Source organism: Lepus europaeus, chromosome Y (assembly GCF_033115175.1).
Source record: "Lepus europaeus isolate LE1 chromosome Y, mLepTim1.pri, whole genome shotgun sequence".
Taxonomy (NCBI): Eukaryota; Metazoa; Chordata; class Mammalia; order Lagomorpha; family Leporidae; genus Lepus; species Lepus europaeus.
In genome coordinates this window covers 24,531,560-24,538,952 of record NC_084851.1, presented here as the reverse complement: position 1 = coordinate 24,538,952, position 7,393 = coordinate 24,531,560, and the positions used below count along the sequence as shown (strand labels likewise).

General features: G+C 42.4%; 1 pseudogene; it reads left to right on the top strand.

Moving 5' to 3' along the window:
• Window positions 1-1,465: 1,465 nt before the first annotated feature.
• LOC133754165 (egl nine homolog 1-like) lies at window positions 1,466-2,527 on the top strand (annotated as a pseudogene).
• The last annotated feature ends 4,866 nt before the right edge of the window (window positions 2,528-7,393 follow it).

Sequence of the window (7,393 nt, the reverse complement as noted above, 5' to 3'; positions counted from 1 at the left end):
ACACAACCTGGAGAGGTGAGGCCGGGTTCAGGCGGAGTCGCTGCACGCTGAGACAGGGCCGCACACCAGGGTCCCAGCCCCGCCTCCTCCCCTCCTGTGCGCCCGGGACCCTCACACTTCCCGCTGCCGGCATCCAGGGACTCTGGGCGTCCTCTCAGGCCCTGCGCTGAGGGGAGTTCAGGGTAGAAGCGTCTGAGCCGACCAGGGCTCTTGGGAGTGGAACCGGAAGCTGAACTCAAGGCAACGGGAAGAGGATCCCCGGAGGGTCTGCAGTGCTGCCCTGGCGCGCCTGATTCTACAGTCACAGAGGCCGCACGATGTCACAGAGGAAGTACCCAATCAGCATCCTCCCTAGCCTGAGGGCAGGCCCTTGGGGTTGCACCAGGTGGGGAGAGTGAGAGGCGGAGCTTGGCCTCAGGACTGAAACTTGGCCTTCCCGACAGCAGAGGGCGCTGCCCCGCCCCAGGATCCCACCTCCTGAGATCCTGTTTAGACCTTGAAACTGGAGCTTGCCATAATCCTCAGGTGAGTTACAGTTTATTGTTTACTGGATTCTGGGCCTTTTTCTCTTTGTGTTCTTGGCTTATTTTCTGTTATGTCATTTGATTTTGTTAAGTATGGATTTGAAGAGTATTTCTCATACAGATATTCATTTTCTGGATTGTACTTTGTCCATTACCATTGTTTTCTATTTGCTTTTATGGGGACCTGGTAACCCATTTGATTGTGTTGATCCTGTACCCAATAATTTTGCCTAATTCACCTATCAGCTCATATTTGGTTTTGGATTATGTTGGATTATCTCTACATATACTCGTATCATTAACATGTTAACAGTTCTGCTGCTTAAAAGCTGACCCGATACCTTAAATTTCCTTTTGTTTGCTTGATTTCCCTAATTATGCATCCAGGCCAATGTTAGAGAGTAAGAGGAGAAAGCCTTTTCAAGTTTACTCTCAAGGAAAAATTGTTCAGTATCCTGAACCAAGCATATGTGCGGCCACTGCCCCCTCAGACTCCCCTTGTCCCTCGCTCCCCCTCCTCCGCCCTCGTGCTCCCCCAGCCCTGGTCACCACCAGGCAGCGGTGTCAGTGCAGAGCACGCAGAGCAAGTGGCGTTCGCACGCCCTGCGCAGCTCCACAAGCTGGGCCCAGCACCCGGGATGGTGAGGCGGTGGCCTGGAAGGCTGCTGGTCTAACACGCCTAGAGCGGAGATTCTGGTCCCCACGCAGGCCATACACCCTCAACCCTTGCACAATGAGGCGCTGAAGCAGCCGCTGGCGCTGCAGGGCCGTCCCTAAGGAGGAGAAAGCGACCTGGCGGAGGGCGTTGGCGCCGGCCTGCTTGAGTAGAAGGGGGCAGGTGCTATGGCACAGAAACGTTCCTTGCAGCTCTCCCTGCTCCCTGGCCCTGGACTAGGCTGTCCGGCCCCCACCTCTCCTATTCCACCACCGCTGCCTCCACCATGGGCAATGACAGCGGCGGGCCTGCAAGGAGGGGCCGGAGCAAGGTTACCGGTGGTACTGAGAGCCCTGTGGGAAGATGGAGAACCTGCTGTGCTGCCATAGCACCAGCGCCCGGACTGGAGGAAGCAGGAGCTCGTGTGCCAGGCCCGCAGCAGCACCCCGGCCTTTCCCCTACACCGCGGCCCAGGGCCGGTGGAACGGGAGCCCAGGAGGCCAGGAGCTGCGCATCCCTACAGCACCTCAGCTGCTGCCAAGGCTTCAGGCAGGCAGCCGCAAATGCAGCCAAGGCAAAGGCAAATTCCGTGGCCCACCCTGCAGTAGCCTCGCACCCCAGCCTCCAGGGCCCAGAGATGGCCAAAGCGGAGCCAGGGAAGGAGGAGCCTCTGATCCGCGGTCGCTGTACCTGGAGAAGGTGAACCTGTACCCGCCAAGCAACAGACCAGGCTATGGACTGAGCCATAGCTGTGGTCTGCAACCCAAAGGGCGGAGGAAGCCGCTTCCGACACTGCCTTGCATGAACAAGCAGGACATCTGTGTAGTGGACGACTTCCTGGGCAAGGAGACTGGGCAGCAGATCGGCGATGGAGTGTGCAGCCTGCACTACAGAGGCAGGTTCATGGATGGCCTGCCGGGTGGCCCGAACAGCGAATCGTGCAAGGACATCAGAAGGGATAAGATCACCTGGATCAAGGGCAAGGAGCCCGACTGTGAAACCGCTGGGCTGCTGATGAGCAGCATGGACGACCTGATCCACCACTGTAACGAGAAGCTGGGCAACTACAAAATCATTGGCAGGACGAAAGCCATGCTTGTTATCCAGGCAGTGGAACAGGTTATGTGCAGTATGTTGATAATCCAAATGGAGATGGGAGATGTGTGACTTGAATATATTATCTTAATAAAGACTGGGGTGCCAAGGTAAGTGCAGGTGTACTTCAAATTTTTCCAGAAGGCAAACATTGACAATTGCTGACATTGAACTCAAATTTGATAGAGTGCTGTTCTTCTGGTCTGACTGTCACAACCCTCATGAAGTACAACCAGCATATGCTTCGAGGTGAACAATACCTATTGGGTATTTTGATGCAGATGAGACAGCAGGAGCTAAAGTAAAATACCTAACAGGTGAAAAAGGAGTGAGGGTTGAATGCAATAAACCTTCTGAGTCAATCAGTAAATATGTCTTATAGAGCCTCTCATCCAGCAGTACCCTTGGTTCACTACAATAATTGTTGACACTGTTTGTTAACTTGTGAATACAAATAAATGGGATAAAGAAAAATAGACAACCAGTAGGCATTTTCAACAGGAAAAGATGCAACTGTTTTATGTTGCATCAAACAAGAAGATTTCACTGCTGTGGCTTTGTACTGCATGATCCACTCAGAATCTGTGATTGCTTATGGGAGGGAGGTAAGCTGTCAGTGGAAAATGATTTTTACATCTGGACATGAAATATGTGCCCTGTGTAGAATTTTTTCATCCCTACATATTGTCTGATCTGTCATCTCGCTGAGTTCATTTCATCTCTTCCTTTTCTATATCAAGTTTGAATTTGGGGTAATTTTTGTATGATTAGGTACAATTTATCAAAACTGAATGGAGAAAAAAAGTTACAGTATTATTTCTTAATCTATTTTTGTAAACTTCATACTATTAAATTTTTGCCCTAAAAGACCTCTCAAAATGATTGTTGCTAGTGGCTGATGGTTAATTCATTTTCTTTTCAATTAAAATAAGAAAAGGAGTGCTTTACCAATGGAAACATCAGATTCTTTTGTAGTCCTATTTTGCTCTAATTTGTATTCTTAAAGATTGTTGCTGTCATGTTTTTGACATTGTTAATAATGAAACCTAACAGTGAAACAGTCACCATTTATTACCAGTAACTTCAGTTCATGTTTTATAAAGAAAAATACACTGTAAGAAGGATTTATCTTTTTAGTTGTTTTTTGAACAAAACTAAAGTGGCTGGCATTAAGTGAACTTGAGATTATCCTCAGCATCGAGTTCTTAAGATAAAGGGCTTTCTTCTGCATTCAGGTGTTTCCTACAGAGGTAGATGATAATTTCCCATTTCTAAGGTTTTCCCTTTTGCTTCTCAAATTGAGTGTACTTTCAAATTTCTTGTTTTCTTCCTAATACTATAATCCATCTGATTTTCAGGTCAGAACTCTGTTTCTTTTGAAGAACATCAGGGGGAGATTATATTTGCATTGAGAAGGAAATGTGTTTTTACAGACTTGATGTTCAGTGAGTTTTCAGACAGCTCTGAGACATTCCCCAAATGTGACGCCAGCCTTCTTGTCAGAACTGAAAGATGTATGCTTAGTTTAGAAAAACAAACAAGCGCAAAACCAGATAATTTTATTTTTATGTTTTTGTGCATTTTATTTTTTATATTTTAGAAAAAGAAGGACCATTACATAATCACACAAGGCCTCTCAGACTTCTGTTACTTAAAGAATGAGTTGAGATAGACATCTTAGATTTCACTCTCCTAAGCTCTTCAGCAAAGAGCCCTTACCAATTTAAGTTTTCAACCCCCTTCTTCAATCTTCTTTGCCAAAAGCTAAGTATATAGAAACATTTCTATATATTTCTTTTTTTAAAGATTTGTTTTATTTATTTGAAAGTCAAAGTTACACAGAGAGAGAAGGAGAGGCAGAGAGAGAGAGAGAGGTCTTACATCTGCTGGTTTACTCCCCAATTGGCTGAGCTGATCTGAAGCTAGGAGCCAGAAGCCTCCTCCAGTTCTCCCACAAGGCTGTAGGGATCCAAGGACTTGGGCTATCTTCTACAGCTTTCCCAGGCCATAGCAAATAGCTGCATTGGAAGTGGAGCAGCTGGGACCCATATAGGATGCTGGCACTGCAGGCAGCAGCTTTACCTGCTTCGCCACAGTGCTGGCCCCTCTATATATTTCAATTTACAACAGTTTTAGCATCTGTATAGTTTGTATGCAATTAGAGACCTTTTCTATGGAAAGCTCAGTAATTTTTATTAAAAGATTACTATTGTTCATGTGCATATGAAAAAATTATTTAGTGAAACTGACAGTATGGATTTAGAATGATTAATTATTTGATATCGTGTTCTCACTTAGGAGAATCTGCAGGAAAAAAAGTGGCAGTTTATTGTTTTTCCTTGCTCATGTTGAGCTTTGTCTACTTCCTCCTCCAGCTGATAACATAACATCTCTATAGTAAGTGCCTCTCTGCCAGTCTGACCTGGGAGGACAAGTTATCCTTGACATCTGGTCTATAGTGCAGTGCACTGCATTTTGCCAAAACTCAAAAGCATTGTAATTTTTAGGGTTAGTAGAAATTGTTTTAAGTAGACTGAAATCTGTTAAGATGTATAGCATAGGCTTTTAAGTTGGGAGCCCCTGTTCAAATGTGTGTAGCTTTGCAGTTGTACAATTATCAGATACAACTATCCATTGTTTGTGCTTGGTAGACAGGGCTTAAATTGTATATTTTTGCAAAAGTTTAAATACTTTCTTGGAGATCAGTGCAAAAATATCAAGAAATCAGGATATCCATTTCTTTTAATATTCGTTGAAACTATTTGATGTTATTGGGACTGTTAACTTGTCACCAAGCAGGACTATATTTAAAACTAAATTGAAAATGGTTTGTGGCCTATATGTGTTTATTTCTCATTAAAGATAATTCTTCACAGTGCTTATTTTTATTCAACACATTAAACAGTTGTAAAACAGAACTTTATCAATAGTAGGCAAAGAATTTCAGGATTCCTATATAGACAAGACTATAAAGTCATAATTTGGAAAGCAGTGTTTCATTATAAAATAGCTCTCAGGGTGCTTGTAAAGCTAATCTAATTAAATAGATATATAAATATTCTTGAAAAAAATTGAATGGTTCCTAGATAAAATTCTGGCATGACAGACCCCCATTGTAGCAAATTATTTAAAAGAAAAACAAAAAGCCAACCATTTAAATGTTCTGTAAATGGTCTGAAAGTCATCCAGCAAGTAAAAGAAAAATAGTTACTGAGGAAGATATTCTAAGAATCAGGAAGAGTATGGAGATCCAGTGGTATTTGAATCCAGACCTTCTCTCCTCCTCCTGTCAGTGAAATGGGAACTCTGTTTCAGACACATGGAGTCAAGAGCATGATGCATCCTCTCGTAGCCGTTGGCTGGCGAGTATTCTGAATGTGACAAGACACACTCATTTTCCTCCTTCCCCAGGTACCTGCTTCTGGTCATATGTTATATTGAGTGCAACTGAGAGGTGGGCTCTTGACCTCATTTGTTGATGGGGGATCTACATTGTGCATAAGAATGCTTAGATACCATCATCAATTGCAAGTAATGTTTATAGCAGGCAGATTTCACAAAATAGATTTCTGATTGCTGTGGATTGGAGGGATTGTTAAGAAAGAGTTAAAGGATACTAAATTTTGGGGGGTGGTTGCACTTTAACAAAATAGGCAACTTTTTTTACACAAAAGGTATAATTTCCGTATTTTAAAGATGTTTTAAAAATTATATTTAAGTTACACAATTCCATGTATTTTCATATGTGGAAATTTAGGAGCATAGTGATACTTCCCACCCTACCCTCTCTCCAACCCATGCTTCAACCCTTCTTCTTTCTCCCTCTCATATTCACTCTTAATTTTTACAAAGATCTATATTCAGTTTAATTCCTGATTGTATAGTTAACCCTACACTAAGTAAGAGTTCAACAAACAGTATAAAAAAAAAAAGCACTGTTCCTCAACAATTGAGACAAGATCTGTAAACAATCATCAAGTCCCAAAATGTCCATTTCACTCCAACACATTACATTTTGGGCACTTTATTATCTCAGGTTGGGAAAAGCACATGATATCTATCTTTTTGGGATGAGCTTATTTCACTAAGTATAATGATGTCCAGATGAATCCATTTTGTCAAAAAGTACAGGATTTCAATTTTTTTATGGCTGAGTAGTGATTCATAGTGTGTAAATACCATAATTTCTTTATCATGTCATCAGTTGATGGACATCTGGGTCAATGCCATATCTTAGCTATTGTGAATTCAGCTGCAATGAACATAGGGGTACAGATAACACTTTCATATGCTGATTTCATTTTATTTAGGTAAATTCCCAAGAATGAAATTACTAGTTTATATGATAAATTTATTTTCAGATTTCTGCTATATCCCTATAATGTCTTCCATAATGGTTCTAACCAGTTTATATTGGATTAAGGTAACTTTTTCCCCCACATCCTCACCAGCATTTGTTCTTTCTAGATTTCTGTATGAGAACTGTTCTAATTGGGATAAAGTGAAACCTCATTGTGGTTTTGATTTGCATTTCCCTGATGGCATTTCCTAAGCATTTTTTCAAGTGTCCATTGGCCATTTAAATTTCCTCTCTTGAAAAATGCCTATTCAAGTCCTTTTCCCAATTCTCAACTATATTGTTTTGTTATTGAATATTCAGTAGCTTAGTTTGCAAATATTTCCTCCCATTCAGTTGGTTGTCTCTTCACTTTTCTGAGAGTCTCTTTTGCAGTGCTGAAGCTTCCCGGCATGATGTAATCCCATTTGTCAATTTTGGCTTTGATTGTGCTTCTGGGTTCTTTTCCAAGAAGTCTGTGCCTATGCCCATGTCTTGCAGTGTTTCCCTTTTGTTCTCTAGTAACTGGATGGTATCGGGTCATAGATTTAGGTATTTGATCAATTTTAGTATACGTTTGTGTAAGGTAGAGGTCCGGTTTCATATGTCTGCAAGTGGAAATCCAAACTTCCCAGCACAATTTGTTGAAGGGACTGAATAAGTTGATTGTAGATGTGTGGATTGATTTCTGGAGTTCCATTCTGTTCCATTGGTCTTCACATCTAAGTTTGTGCCAGTACTATGCTGTTTTAATAATGACTACCCCGTAGTGTGTCTTGAAAT